Source organism: Motacilla alba, chromosome 2, assembly GCF_015832195.1.
Source record: "Motacilla alba alba isolate MOTALB_02 chromosome 2, Motacilla_alba_V1.0_pri, whole genome shotgun sequence".
NCBI classification, from domain to species: Eukaryota; Metazoa; Chordata; class Aves; order Passeriformes; family Motacillidae; genus Motacilla; species Motacilla alba.
This window is the reverse complement of record NC_052017.1, coordinates 53,345,481-53,360,754: the sequence shown is the minus strand read 5'-3', so window position 1 is coordinate 53,360,754 and position 15,274 is coordinate 53,345,481. Positions and strand designations below refer to the sequence as shown.

The 15,274-nt window shown below is 41.8% G+C and overlaps 1 protein-coding gene across 3 annotated transcripts in view; it reads left to right on the top strand.

Moving 5' to 3' along the window:
* The first annotated feature begins 5,825 nt into the window (after positions 1-5,825).
* Positions 5,826-15,274, top strand: part of RALA (RAS like proto-oncogene A) — a 29,887-nt gene continuing 20,438 nt past the window's right edge. The window contains exon 1 of one of the 3 annotated variants that reach the window (XM_038128313.1): positions 5,826-5,941. The gene's annotated coding sequence lies outside the window, so the exon portion shown is untranslated. Of the gene's footprint in view, positions 5,942-6,591; positions 6,613-13,856; positions 13,932-15,274 lie in introns of those variants that run through there. The other 2 variants (XM_038128315.1, XM_038128314.1) reach the window with 2 other exon arrangements.

Here is a 15,274-nt window from a genome sequence, read left to right as displayed (position 1 = left end):
GTAAAAGGCAGATAAAAGCTGTGATGGGAAATGGAGGGACTGGCCAAGACCAGAGCAAATTAGCGAGACTGTGAGGGTATGCTGTAGTTTAAGCCCAGTTGGCAAGTAAGTATCTTGCAGCCCCTCGCTCACTCCCCTGCAGCAGGGTGAGGGGAGGGCGGGGAGAACCAAAAGGTGAGAAGGCTCGAGGGTTGAGATAAAGACAGTTTGATAGGGAAAGCAAGAGCTACGCGCTGCGAGTGAAGAAAAACAAGGAATTAATTCACCACTTCCCATGGGCAGGCAGGTGTTCGGCCACCTCTAGAACTTCAGAGCTCCACCACGTGTTACTTGGGAAGAGAAATGCCATCACTCCAAATGTCCCCACTCTTCCTTCTTCTTCTCCCACTTTTTATTGCTGAGCATGACACCATAAGGTATGGGTGATATAGTACATCTCTTTGGACAGTTGTGGCCAGCTGTCCTAACTGTGTCCCCTCCCAGCTTCTTGTATAGCCCCGGTCTCCTCCCTGGTGAGACCATGTGAGAAAAGGCCTTGAGGCTGTATAAGCACTGCTCAGCAGTAACTAAAACATCCCAGTGTTATCTACAGTGTTTCCAGCATAAATCCCAAACACAGCCCTACACTATCTACTGCAAAGAAAATCAACTCTACCCCAGCCAAAACCAGCACAGAGTAGAACTAAGATTATATTAATTCCAATCCAGTAGTCTGTCATTTAAGACCTGGAGTTGTACTGTCCAACAGCAGGCACCAAAATAAACTTTGTCATATCAGACTTTCCTGCTAGTTTTCAGAGGGAAACAGGCACACTCAGAGGGAGATCTGACCACCCCCCAACCAGTAGATGCACCACTGCCTCAAGGCAGCCATCACTCTCGGTTGTGTAAAGTGGGAGCTACATCCCAAATCTGCCCTTACGCACACCACTTATATACCTCAAGAGTAGTATGTCCTTAAAACCTGACTATTCCTTACACAAAAACACAGAAAAGCACATGAAGTTACAAACTTGAGAAGTATGAGTATGTTAATAATTAGTCAAGTAATTGTTCAGCATATTCTTCACTCGTTCCTTATGTTTTCTCACAGCTAGTACAAACTGAAGGTGGATAAAAGCTTCTAGTGCTTTCCTTTTATTGGGAGGGGGTGATTCTGCTCAGAACACGTGAATTTGGGCTGGGTGATTTCTTTTCAACTGGCCTGCTACTTAGAAACTCCATTAATTCACAAATACATTTTATGCATCCTTACACACTGGTAATAAAGTGCTGTCAAATAAATTTTAATACAGTTGTGCCAGCAGTCTAAAAGAGAAGAAATTAACCATAATACCAGGAAATCCTACCTCCATGTATTGATTTCAGTTCAGCAATACTTCACAACACAAAGACCCACACACCCACAGACCCAGCAGATGCCAGGGTAATCAATTCTGGGCTGAAATAGGAGGGTGCCCTCAAGAACCAGTAAGTGGTTTTGTTCATTTACTCTTTTGTCACTTTGAAAAATTAAGTCTCTCTCACCCTAGAAGATTTATTGAGCACTTGAAGGAAGAATGGATGTTTTATGCATGATAAGGTGGTTATCCAAAGAATGTGGTTCACTTATTCATGTCAACAGAAATCTAAGATAAAATTAGTGTTAAATTATGCATACTTTAAATATAAATTGTGTGCTACTAAATGTGTGCTAAAGTAAAGGGAACAAGTACTTTTTGCTCTGTGGGAATTGAAGTTGCACATCAATGTTTTTCCCAAAGTTTCAGACATGTTTTGTCTGACATGTCCACTGTATCTTTAGCTTTTTAAAATAAATGAAATATTTGTCAGTTGCTTTCTTAGCTGTATTAAGGTACATAATGCAAGTACTACTAGCACACAATTAATTACATCTCTACCTAATTATTCTTCATCATTTTTCCCTTCAAGAATTTTATGTGCAGAGCTGTAATGGCACATATGCTAATATATAGCAAAGGCCATTCATTACCTACACCCTTTATAGCCACATTGCAAATGTCTACTACACTACCTATATGGTTTTAGGTACCTGTTGTAGCATTTGAACACCAGAGAGCAATTCAATCCTCTTGTTGCCTTGGGCTGTGGACCCTAGGTTCTTGTACAGACTATGGAGTGAAGTAGTTGCAATACCTACTCTCCTCTGACCAGTTGCTCCCTTAGACAGAGAAGCCAGAGTCAAGCCGTTAAATATTCCAGATGTGCCATGCTCTCACTATGGTCACTTGTTAGCAATTGAATATGAATTATTAATGCAGTGCATTTTCATGGAAATACTTATTTTAGTTTTGGGTTAAAGAGTTCATTTTTTCCACTTAGTTTAGGTAAGGTGCCAGGGGACAGATCCAAGCAAAAAATTAAAGGTATACTATAAACTGGTTTTTTTTTACTGTAAAGTGAAGAGCAGGTTCAAGACCACCTGATGAAACTGAATAGCTACAAGTCTGTGGGGCCTGATGAGAGGCATCCCAGGGTCCTGAGGGAAGTGACTGATGATGTTGCCAAGCCATATTTGGAAAACCCTGGCAGTCAGGTGAAGTGCTCAGTGACTGGAAAAAGAGAAACATCATTCCTATTTTTAAAAAGGGGAGAAAGAATGACCCAGGGAAGGACATACCAGAGACCTTCTCCTTCCTGGGAAGACTATGGAGCAGATACTCATGGAACAATGTTAAGCACATACAATACAAGGAGATCATCCAAGACAGCCAATATGGCTTCACTGAGGGCAATCATGCCTGACCAATCTGGTGGCCTTCCATGGTGGAGTGACAGCAACAGCTGACAAAGACTGACAGATGTCAATTACCTAGACTTCCGTAAGCTGGTCCCATATAACATCCTTATCTCCAAATTGAAGACATGGATTTGATGGATGGAATATTCAGTGGATAAGGAATTGGCTGGATGGACACAGCCACAGTTGCAATAAGTGCTCTTATGTCCCGGTGGACGCTGGTGATGAGTTGTGTCCCTCAGGGGCCCATCTTGGTACCAGGGCTCTTTAATACCTTTATCAATGACACTGTCAGTGGGAATGAGTGCACCCTAGCAAGTCTGCAGACCTGTGCAGCTGAGTGGTGCAGTTGGCACAACAGAAAAAAGAGATCATATCCAGGTGGGCAAACTTGAGAAGTGAGCCCATTGGAACCTCAAGTTTAATAAATCCAGGTGCAAAGTGCTGCACCTGGGTCAGGGCAATGCCAGACGTGACTCCAGACTGGGAGAAGAACTTGTTGAGAGCAACTGAGCTGAGAAGGACTTAGAGTTCACTTGCAGCCCAGAAGGCAAATGGTATCCTGGGCTGTATTAAAAGAGGGGTGGCCAGCAAATCAAGATAGGGTATTGTCCCCCTCTACTCTGCCCTAATGGGACCCAAAGTAGAGTGCTGTGTCCAGGTAGGGAGTCCTTAGCATAAGAAAGATGTGGACCTGTCAGAGAGAGTCCAGAAGAGGCCACGAAAATGGTCAGAGGACTGAAGCATCTCTCCTACACAGGCTGAGAGAACTCAGGTTGTTCAGCCTGGAGAAGAGAAGGTTCTGGCAAGAGCTCATTGAGGCCTTCCAGTACCTAAAGGGTAAAAAGAGAAATGTCTCATATGGGCATATTAGTGATAGGACATGAGGGAAATGGTTATAAACTAAAAACTTAGATTTAGATTAGATCTTAGGAAGAAATTCTTTATTTTGAGGGTGGTGAGGCACTGGAACAGGTTGCCCAGACATACTGTAGACGCCTCATCCCTGGAAGTGTTGAAGACCAGCCTAGATGGGGCTCTGAGCAACGTGGTCTAGTGGGTGTCATCTTGCCCTTGACAGGGGGTTTGGAATTAGATGATCTTTAGGGTCTCTTCTAACCCAAACATTCTATGCAAAGGGGCATTTCCAGAGAGTGAAACAGCTGCTACCAACATCTGGGTAAGTACACTGTATGTCTTACAGGGCAAAGGTTATTTTGGACTAGTTCTAGTATTGAAGGAATAAGGAAGTACTGAATGGCTGCAAACATCAGTATTAATGAGACCTTAACTAATACTCATCCAGTCTTTTGCAACAGAAGCATTCTGGAATAAGTATTAAAAAGTAATACAGCACAGAGATACTCAAAGGGCTGCAGAAGTTGAGCCAGAATTTCTTGAGGACTCCTAAATCGTTTGTACAGGATCACGCAAAGACTCTTCCAATCTTTTCATGGTCTCATGAAAAGTCTAATCATAGATACCATGAAAACTTTTCCCATTCATGAAGTATCAAAAATGTTCTATTTTGGACATTTGGTTGACTCAGTGTTACTAGCTTTCCTTTCCTCTTCTCCTTTTTTTCCCTGCCCTCTCCATTTAACAGAATCCAATATTTCTTTGAGTAAATGGACACATTTTGATATTTTAATCAGAATTAATTGCATCTGGATTGCTATCTGTTCCTCAAACTCTCAGGAATTTGCAAAAATTAGCTCATACTGAAATGTGAGACCAACAAAATGAAATTCTAGAGGAATACGGACTAAACACTGGCTAAATTATGTCAAAATGTCAGGATGTCAAAAATATCAAAAAACAGAGCACAGAGAACAACAAAAATTTTAAACTGCACTTGCTTTGCAAGCAAAGTGCAATGGCTCCATGAGGTGAACACCGAGGTCAAAGTTTTCATCTGAGGTGATAAAATCTGGAATTTCCAGACTTGGAAACTACCTTCAGCCAAACAATTATGTAGAGGAGGGGATGCTTCAAAACAATTTGTATTGTCTGTGAATGGTTATAGTGTGAAAAACAAAGACACACACTGAGCAGTCAGTTTTGATATAAGCATATTATGCTTAGGTTTCAGTACATCACTTACATCATGAGTTTAAACCACATTGTGTTTGCACTAGGCTCCTCTTGATGTCCACAATTTAGCAGTAAAAGATACAGTTATTAAGGCACTCTTGATGTTATTATTATTTGAATGATTGTAATTAACACAGAAATGCTTCTATCTCCCTGTTTGGCATCTATAAAATGCTCCATGCACGGAGTGGTCCATTATTATTAAAAAAAAAAAAAAAAAAAACCAAACCAAATAACAAAACCAAAACTCTTAAGAGGTTCACTGCTTCATGTTCCCTTCTGTCAGTGATCGTTTTCCTCAAACTCAGTATATTAAATGCTTTTTCAGCTTACTCTTGTGCCCTGAGGAAAGGTCCACGAAAAATCATTGTGTTTATAAACCTAGCGACAGATGTCGGGAATTTATCTCCTTACCATGGCAGGACACGCCTCCTCTATTCTCCAGATGGGGGATTAGCTGGGAAGAAGGAGGGACAGACATCGAGCTACAATGTTTTCTCACTATCTCCCTTAAGAGTTTCGGCTGAAACAGAGGAGATGCAGGAAAAGAAATGAAAGCAGCTGCCGTTTGATGCTCGGAGTTACGGTGCGCTAGGACAAGAGGGATACGATTGCACACCGGAATGACCCGCCCGGGGAAGGCGCCGGCGCCGGCCCGCCCGTTACCCGCCCCCGCCGCGCCCCGCCTGGCCCGGCCCCGCACGCGCCTCAAGGGAGCAGCCGCCCCCTTCCGGGAACCGGGCCCGGCCGTGCCGTGCCGCCCCACCCCACCCCACCCCACCCCACCCCGCCCCGCCCCGCTCCGCTTTGGCCGGCACTACGCCTGCGCGCCTCAGCGCCTGACAGCGTGCTCCTCCCGCGGGGCGGGGACGGCGGGGCCGCACCCGGTGACGACGCTGCGGCCCCTGCGGCGGCGCTCCCGCCCCGCCCCGCCACGGCCGGACCCGCCCTCCGCCCCGGGCCGCGCGCGCGCCGCTGGCCGTGCGCGCGGGGGCGGCGCCAGGGCCTCACCTCGCGCGCTCCGCCCCTCCCCGCGCGCTCCTCGGGCGGGCAGCGGTGCGCGCGCCGCCGGCACCACCGCCGCAGGTGAGATGGGGCCGGGCCGGGCCGGGCCGGGGTGAAGCCGCCGCCACCGAGGCCCCCGGGGCTGGGGCACGGGCCGGGGGGAACGCACGGACCCGGCTCCGCCCGCGTCGGGGGAGCTCTCTGGTGTGGGGGAAGCTGTCGTGCGGGCGGGGGCTTCCGGCGGCTCCGCACCCGCCGCTCTGCGCCGCCCGGGAATTAGTGTCGGGGTGCGGCTGCCGCCTCGCCGTCCCCGACCGGCGGTGTGCGCCTGCCGGCCCCACCCCGGAGTGCGGGGACGGGCGGGCGGCTCCCCGAACCCCCTGCAGGGGCCTGGTGGCCCTTTCCTGAAGGTTACGGGCGTCGACCTTGGCGATCTCCGGCCGCAGCCCGCCCGGGCGCGGGAACAGCGGGGAGGGGGCGGCGGGGCCGCAACGGGGTCCGGCCGCCTGTTGCGGCGGGGGGCGGGTGCGGCTTGCCGGGGCTGCGGGGCGGCGGCGGCGGGCGCCGCCCGTACCTGCGGAGGGCGGGGCGCGGCCGCGGCGGTACCCCGAACAAAGGGGCCGCGCCCCGGGGCCGGCGGGGAAGGGGGTCGGGGCGCTCGCCCGGCGGGACCGGGCGGCTGCGGCGGCGGTTCCTGCCCCGGCTGGGTGCCGGAGACCCTGTGCGTGTATGTGGGCGCTGCGGTTTCTAGGGTGAGTAAGAACAAGGCTTCTGTAACATTTAATAGCTGCCCGCTTTCATATGCTGGGCTTTTCTGTAGTTACTGGTAACTAGATCTTGCGTTTGCTTGTAACACAAGGGAGAAGTACGAAGTATGCTATTAAGTTCCCCGAATGAAAGAGCCTTTCGATGCTCACCCATTTGGTTAGGTATGTGATTTGCTGTTTGCTTTTGGGTTTCTTTTAAATGGAAGTTAATAGCTGCAGCTCCTTCTCCTTAATTGAGTCTTTAAATGAAAATGTTAAGTGGGCCATAGGTATCCCAAGAGTCACCTGAAGAGCGATCTGTGTGTTTGTTTTGTAGCATCCCCAAACCGTTCTGGCAGAAAGATTGCCAGAATGTTTTTATTTCAGACTTAAAATGACCCTGATGTTTTGTTTCATGCTTGCATTTCCAGTTCTTATTGGAAAGAGACTTGCATTCTGCACTGCAAAACATTACACTTCCACAAGAGTAAGCAGTATGTGCCTCTGCTGGCATTTCAGTTCACATACAGTTTTATGTTCAGATCTCTCCATAACCTATTAGTTGTTCTTTGTCTTTTCCACTGAAAGTTAAACTGAAAAGAGAGGAGCTCCTGAGAGAGGGGCAGCACTGGGAGATCCTGCTCTTCTGTTAGTTTTCAGGGTAATTAGTAGTGATTATAACTGGATTTTTAATTAAAAATCCACTTCTTTTTGACTGACCTATTAATCTAATAGCATGTACCTCAACATTTAAGTCCTGAGAAACTGTGAGCATTCTTAATAGAGTGAAGAACAACTGTTTGATATGTCAATCTCTGATGTAGATTTAAATCCTTCAGTCTGTGCTTGCACAACAAGTTTGTCAAACATTTTTTGTGGAAGCTTCCAAATGGTGGAAATTTGAGAAATTGATAGTGCTAGTCATGTTTACTCTTTATTATTTTCTGTAGAAATAGGAGAATATGACATAGTGTTGCACAAAAATATCAAGACAAGCCTTCAGTCCACTGAAGGACTGAGGTCAACTGTGATGTTAAATACTCTGTATTGCTGGATAGTGAGTGTACTACTCACTATTGCAAATTCCTTGATCTCAGTCTTTGCTTTTTAGTGCTCTTTTGAATTTGAGTAAGGGAAAGATTACAGATATCCTAAGGTGAAATATTTTCAGTTGTGTGTTCTTTGACATTGTTGTAATAATGTTGTCTTTTTCTTTTTTTTTTTTTTTTTTGGACCTTAAGGAGTCTTTAGCCATGAAAGTGAAAACTGGAATGTCCTAGCTGTGCATTCTTTGTAAGCTCTGTCACCTATGGTCACGTACTCTTTAGATAAATAACCCATAGAAATAGTAGGCTATTGAGGGGAAGGGGTGGGCATGGGGAAGTGGGGCAGGGAGAGATGTGGCTGTGAGGATAAGGCAGTGCTGCATAAAGTTGACCAAGGAGGAGCACAAGACTGTTAAATAAGTGTAGTTGGAGACCTTGCAGTGGTCCATGTATCTTCTGTATTCAGACTGACTTCTAGTTCCCATAAGAGCACTTGCGTTCTTAACCTCAGTTGCTAAGTTATGCACTGACATCCCTGTATCTACTTTTTCTGAGGGATTATCATGAAACAATGGTGATCTAAGAAGTGGTTTTGCTCCTGTTAAATTTCAAGTGTATCTGACTTGGAAGAAGATAATTGCTGAGGCAAAAGATGCTGCTATCTTAGAAACTGATATATGGCTGTCTCCAATATCAAAGGATACTGTAGATACAGTGTCTTATATGAAAAGTTGTTTAGGCTCTGCATTTCAGCCTACTGACAAACAGCATTATTTTTGCTGCAGTTTTGCAACTGAAGAAAAAATAATTGTATGAGAAAAATCTTTTAACTTTGTGATAAGATTTGGTTGCTTTCCCATCCTAGCGAGTACTGTAGGGTATAGTGGTCCTGGGAATTAGTGGCTGATGTCTTCTAGACAGGGAACTCCCCACCCCCTTGAAAGTGTTTATAGCTAGCTTCCAGTAAACTTCTAATGGCTCCAAGCTATGGAAATTACTTTGCATCTAAATTGAAATCTATTTTATGTGAACAAGTAGTTCGGTAGGCTAGTGACAACATTCTTGTGAACATATTGTAGCCTGCCTGCCTCACACAATTACAGGACAACTGTGTTAAGCCTCCTTTCTACCTTAGGAAGAATTTATGTGAGGAACCAAGTAAATAGAACAGTTGGTATTATGTATGCCCACTAAATGTTCTGCAAAATATTTTGCATTTTATAACTTGCTTAGTAGGGAAGGAACTGTTACATTTTATTAGTCTGTTGCAGTACTTAAAATCAGCTCTCAGGATAGTTATAAAAAGTTATTTTTAAGACAAACTGTCTGCAGAATCTGAAATTGGTTATAGTCATTGTGGATATAAATAACTTAGAGTTGATTTATAGCAAATGTACCTTGCAGACCAGGAGATTATTGAATCCTGTTTTGCTACTCGTCCTGTTTTCTTAACTATTGTGAGTCAGAGTCAGCACCTAAAGCCCAAGGATTTATCAGTGGTTACAGCTGCTTGTTAAATCTCTTTGGTAGTTGTGCAAACCATAACCATCAGGTTAGGCTTATGGGCTGGAGCCTTAGGGACTCTTTACAGCAGAAAAAAAATTTGGAAGTTCCCATAGAAAAAACAGTATGAGATTGAAAGGTAGGAACAAGTTGGAAAGAAATGTAGTATAGATTAAGTAATGCTGGCGTAGAATGAACCAGTGAGAGAATTTATTGTTTTTGCCTGGAGGGGGGGCTTAGTAACTACTAGTTATATTTTGTTTGGGATGCAGTTTGTCTCTATCAAAATTCCCAGCACTTTTGGGACAAAAGATTGGCAACACTGAAGTGTCCAGGCTTTACACAGAGGGGTAATAATGGAGAAAGGTGTGTTGAAGATGTTAGATGACATGGGCAGTTACTACAGAGAATTCAAAGTAAGCTATGCTGTAATCAGTTTGTAACGGAGAGGAGCCAAGAATGTAAAGAAGGTAGAATAAACAAGAGATGTAGTGTTAGTTGCATGGTAACTCTGCAGTTGTTACTTTAGTGGAATTGGTGATGCTTATTTTGTGATGTTGGCTCTCTAGTTAAAGTAATTATAATATACATTGAATTCCTACCAGTAAAGTTCATGCATTGTATGTATGTATAATGCATTGTATTTTTCTCTATAATAGTATGTTTGCATCATTTGATGCAAGAGTGTGGAAATGTCTGGTGCAGTGGCCCACAAGGTTTCATTAAAAATTGTCATGTAAATATACAAGGCTGGTAGCAACTCATCATTAACCATCTGTCACTGTTACCTTTGGAGATCAAAGTAAGCAAAATCAGTGAATCCAATCACTGAAGTGACTGTTGTGTGAAAGAGCTATTTTGGGATGACATCTCTAAATCATAGAGTTCTTGTACACTTAAACACCTGAATTCATTTTACCTGTGTAGTGTAACATGCATATAAGCGTCATTGCAATCCTCAGAACACTCGTATTTTAAGAAATAACACTGCACACTCAAAACTGATTTTTGTAAGGTCAAAATTTATTATGTGCAAATTAAGAGTTGATTACAATGCTTCAGTGACTGGTCCAGTAGTCATGACTGGTAGCTCAGTGCACTTTATCACAACTTGAATTCTCTGATTTTTAATAAGTTTACATTTTTGAAGTTGTTACCGATTTGAAAATGAATGTGTAATTTATTTTGCATTGATATAGTTTAGATATTGAAGTCAATGATACAGCACGGGCCTGTATGAGTTTGATTTATTAAAGCATCTTTCTTTACTGGTCCAGATTGCATACTTTTTGTCTGCTGCTGATTAGACCTGGTGGCTTTGAGGTTCCAGGCTTCATATTCAGTAGAAGTAAAGTATATAATAAATCAGGGAAACTTAACCTAGAAAAAAACCACTGTACTCTGGACTCCTTCTCTATACAGTCTAGTGTTGTCATTCAGGATTTAAGAAGCAGATGCATTAGACTAAATATCAGAAACTGCTTTCAGTTCAGCAAGTTTGCCATCTAAAATGTTATTAAATTGTTAGTGTTGTAAGGAAGAAAATATAGCTACAGGTAACATTCATCATTAATTCCAGGTATTCTGGAACATCTCCGAGTACCCTGTAGGAAGAGACTCACTAATCTGAGATGTGTAAAATGAATGGGAGTACTTGGTTGTTTTTCCCAATTTAATGAAGACTGTGATAAGAAAAATAATGAAAAGTTAAGGTACTGATGAAAAACAAGAAGGCTGCTCATCTGAATTATTAATTTGGTTTGCATCAGTACTCATTTTGTTTTAGTGTATAGTATAACATGAAGGACTTGTAGAAAAAATTAATGATAGTAACTTGGATCTTAAGTCATGATTTCAACTTTTTACCCTTGTGCTTCTGCTTTTAGGGGAAAAGATTCAGTTTTGACTTATATATGTTCCACATCTTAAATGCTTCTGTGCTTTGTTAAGAAACCTCATGGCCGGCATTGCCAACTGGTTTTTCTTGTGTTGAGAGCATAAGAGGTTATAATTTATAGATTAATGATGTTGGAGAGGCCAGTAGCTGATTCACAAAGTATTTTAGGAAGGCCTGTGTGTGTATACCTATGCAACTGTCTCCCTGTGGATCACTAACTTTGGTCATGTAGTTACTAGTTTACTGATGGGCTTAGAGTTACAATTACATTTAAAGACTGCATAATGCAGCCACTCACAGAAATGCTGGAATTTCTTGGCTCTTCTTTGCCCCAAAACCAGAGTGAGATATGAAATGTTTCAGTTTGGAATAATTCTGAAACCTTAGGAGGTCCTGATTTTTGAGAAACTTCTTCACTGTCCTGCCTCTTTAAAGTTTTTCATTGGATATTAATGAGAAAGTGGTTTCTTTTTAGGTAACTTTGTATAGTACGTGTTGGACTTCAGTAGAAGAGCATCTTTTTCTAAAAGTTAAGTGAAAGTTAAGCTGTATCTGTTGTATTTTCTGTCTTGTGAAGTTTGAATTTTATAGCTCTTGCAGTCAAAGCAGAAAGAGGAATGAAGTAAACTCACAAAAATATTCTCTGCAAGATGTATGAGTTAGACCTGAGACCATGTTTAGAACAAGCAGAGTTTGTGGTTTTCTTCATATTGTAGTATTTTGAAGAGAATTGTAAAAGCAGCCTTAAAGTCTGATGATTTTAAGAGTAGCTTGGAAAATTTGAGGAAAACAGTCTGTTATTTGAGGAGTGAAGTTTTATATTGTAATCTTTCTAATAAGTTTTACTACAATTTTAGGAGAGAAGAGTATTTTTACAAATATGGGGAAAAGTATGTTTCTCTGAGGGAAAACTGAAAGAATCTTGTAGCCAAGTACTAGGATTTCTTTTAAGGTAGTATGAACAATGAAATACAATATGATAAAATACTGAAACCTAACCCAGTCAAGAATGGCATAGTTAGATGGTCTGGGGTTTGAAGGAGATATTTTCAGGAATGTAATTCCAGTATCATCTGTGAACAACAGGAATAGGTTTTAATAATGCTAAGTTTTTCAGACTTTATGCAGGACTCTGACTGCATGTGCATGAAGGTAAAAGAAATAAACCCCTCAAGGAGAAAAGCAGTAACTGACTCTTCTGAGTCAGTAACTTCTGACTCTGTGGTGAATTGATGCTAATACAAGTACTGCCACTGAATTGAAAGCTTGTAAGTGACAGCTGAAAAGAAAATATTTTCATAAGTCAGAGGTAGTGAAGGTTTCTTCAGCCAGAGAAAACCATGCAACATTGAAAAGGTATTAGATCACATACTTTGTACAAGCATTTAAAAGGTTGTGTGTACAGAAAGGAAAGCAGCTCACGCTTGGTACTGTTTAACGTTGCAACATGTGTATAGTTAAATTAGTTAAATGTTGATAAAGATACTTAATTTCACTGTAGACAGACTTCTATAGTAGTTTTTCTGTGGAGAGACTGGCCTTTAAAATAAACTGAATTTGACCACTGCTGGAATGCCTTTAGGTTTTGCATCCCATGTTAAGTCATAGGAAGGGAGACACACTTGAGACCCATCCACCTTAATGGTCCCTTTTCCAAGAGTCTTTGCCTTTGGAGTATGATTAAAAAACTTAATTTTTAGGTTGTTTATCAGAAGTTTTTGATAGCTGCTTCACTTGGTTCCCTAGATAGTCAGAAATTAATGTTATGCTTGCTCCTGTGTTCTGAAATCGATCTATGATTTTAACATGCCTTGCTTTGTAAAGAACTTTTTTTAGATAGTCTGTTCTGTTAAAACTTGGAACTTATGCACTTATATTCTTGTAAAATCATTTAACAGTTCTGAGTTACTTTGTGCATTGTAAGAGCTGTAAGAATTGAAACAGGAGCAAGAAGCAATTTTTAAGTTTGTGAACATTCAGTTTAAAAATCCCTTCTGTGGTACTGCAAGAAAAGTGTGATCAGTATTTTAAGCAGGAAATGATGAAAACCACCTTGCACTGGCACTTGATCTGAAAATTGTTAAATTTACACGAATATTAATAATGCAATATTAATTTAATGAGCAGAATGCCCTCTGTTTCTAGCCTTTGCAAATTTAATGCCCATAATATATGAAATAGCCATGAAAGTCTATCGTGTATCATGATAGGCAAGTGTATATTGAACTAGAAGACAATTCATTGTCCAGTTGGGTCTTTTGGATCCATTAGATTAACTCTATCAATTTGTCAAATTATATATCTAACAATTTTAGGATAAATGGCATCTCAAAATGGGAAGAGATCCACCTAACAGTGTTTCAGCTGTATTACTGTGCAATGTCAGGTAAATAACCACTTTTGTTCTTGAACCACCTATTCAAAAGGTTTTTGTGTATTTCAAACCAGTCTCATTCAGTGAGTCGTGCATATGAAATTGTTTTTCTCTGAATAAACCAGAAAAATTATGATTTTAGGAGGAGAAATTTGCACTGCATAGGATATAAACAGGAGACATTACTGGAACAAAATGCGGCTACAAAAATAATGCTCTTGCAATAATGCTACAAAAAAGAAAAAACTTGTGCATTTTAATTAGGTGGTAAAACAGATGGCAAAGTCATAAAATGAATGAAGTAACTTATTTTGCCAAGTCAGATTTCACTAAAGAAATTTGCTGCAGCTGCATGGTTCCTTAGAGGAATAAAAGGAAAATTTTGAAGTGCAAAATCCAATATGCTTGTATTTCATTAGGTTCCATTTGGCTGGTGTATTGATGCAGTCTGGCTGGGGGGAGAGAGAATGCTTGCCTGTATTTGTGAAGAGGAGACGAGAACTTGGTAGTACCTGCTTCTTGGTGTCTCTCCTTAATGCCCTGCATTCAGTCCTGTGCGCTTGCACCATTTGTGCTGTGGCCTTTAATGTAAACGTGCTTGCACCTGCTGGAGCACTCGTTTCCTGCATCCTTCATTGTTAGAAGCTGTTTTATTAGCCTGAGATGTGAAGGATAATGTATTGTGGTATTCCTACTCCATTTTTGCTGTAACTTCATTCACCTAGGCACTGACTTATGGAAGAAGGCAGTGCCTGCCTTGAAAATGCTTTATTTGAAAGCTTAGACTTTTTACTTGTCAAGAATTTCATAGGAGTGTTACTCAAACAAGGCTCCTGTGTTCATTCTGTCTGTACTAATACTTGAAAGAATTTAAGGGTGTTCATGTGAGTTTTCACCATGGTACTATTATGACTGGCTAACAGGGAAAAGTAGTTGTTTGAGCAGGATAAATTCCTTGAGCTATCAGCATCAGAACTTGTCTTGGTGTGACAAGAGAAGCCTGCAAAACACCAAGGCTGCTTCTACCGGATGAAGTTCTAACCTATAGAAGGGATGCGGTCTGCATCCCTTCTATAGATTCTGTAAAATTGTTGGGTGCAGCCTGCCATGAGCCTAATGACTGTTTTGCTTTGCAGATACCATTTGTTTCCAGATTTCTCTGTCAAAAGTTAACTTTCCTGCCTCTAGAGCAGTGAAACTGTCTGAGTGCAGTTTTAGGTTTAGTCAATATGGGTCTTGATTGTCATTCTTTCTGGCTGTAAAAATGACCATGCAAATATGTGCTGTTTCTAGAAAATGCACATCTGACATTCTGAACTTCTAAAGGAAGACTAGGGTTTTTTAACAGTTAAAAAGATACTTGGGTTAGAGGAAAACCTATATTTTTTCAAGTATGTTTTGGGAAGCCACCTCCAGACATTTCTCAAACAATTTACTTCACCAAGCCAAGTCAACATGCTTACATTTAAATCTTCCTAAAATTTCTATAGTCTATATTGAAGTGTAAATGTACAGGGGCAAAAAGGACATACTAATGTGATTGAGATCCCTTTTGAAATATGATTGACCGAAAACCCCTGAATTTTTGATACTGAATATGCTGTGGACAAGTTTTGAATGCAGTACTCTTGCACTGCTTTTAAACGTGCACAGCTGAAGCTCATGCTGCATGCTCTGGCATAGTGCCTTCAAGGGAACTCCATTCTTGTTGCTTTCTAGAACAGCTGGAAGCAGCAGCCCTGTGCAAGTGTCAGTGAAGCCTAGCTTATCATTAATCAAAAGTTAGCTTCCAGATGTGCTTTCTTGTACTTGAAACACAGGATAAAAATGGCTGTATCTTGTATATCT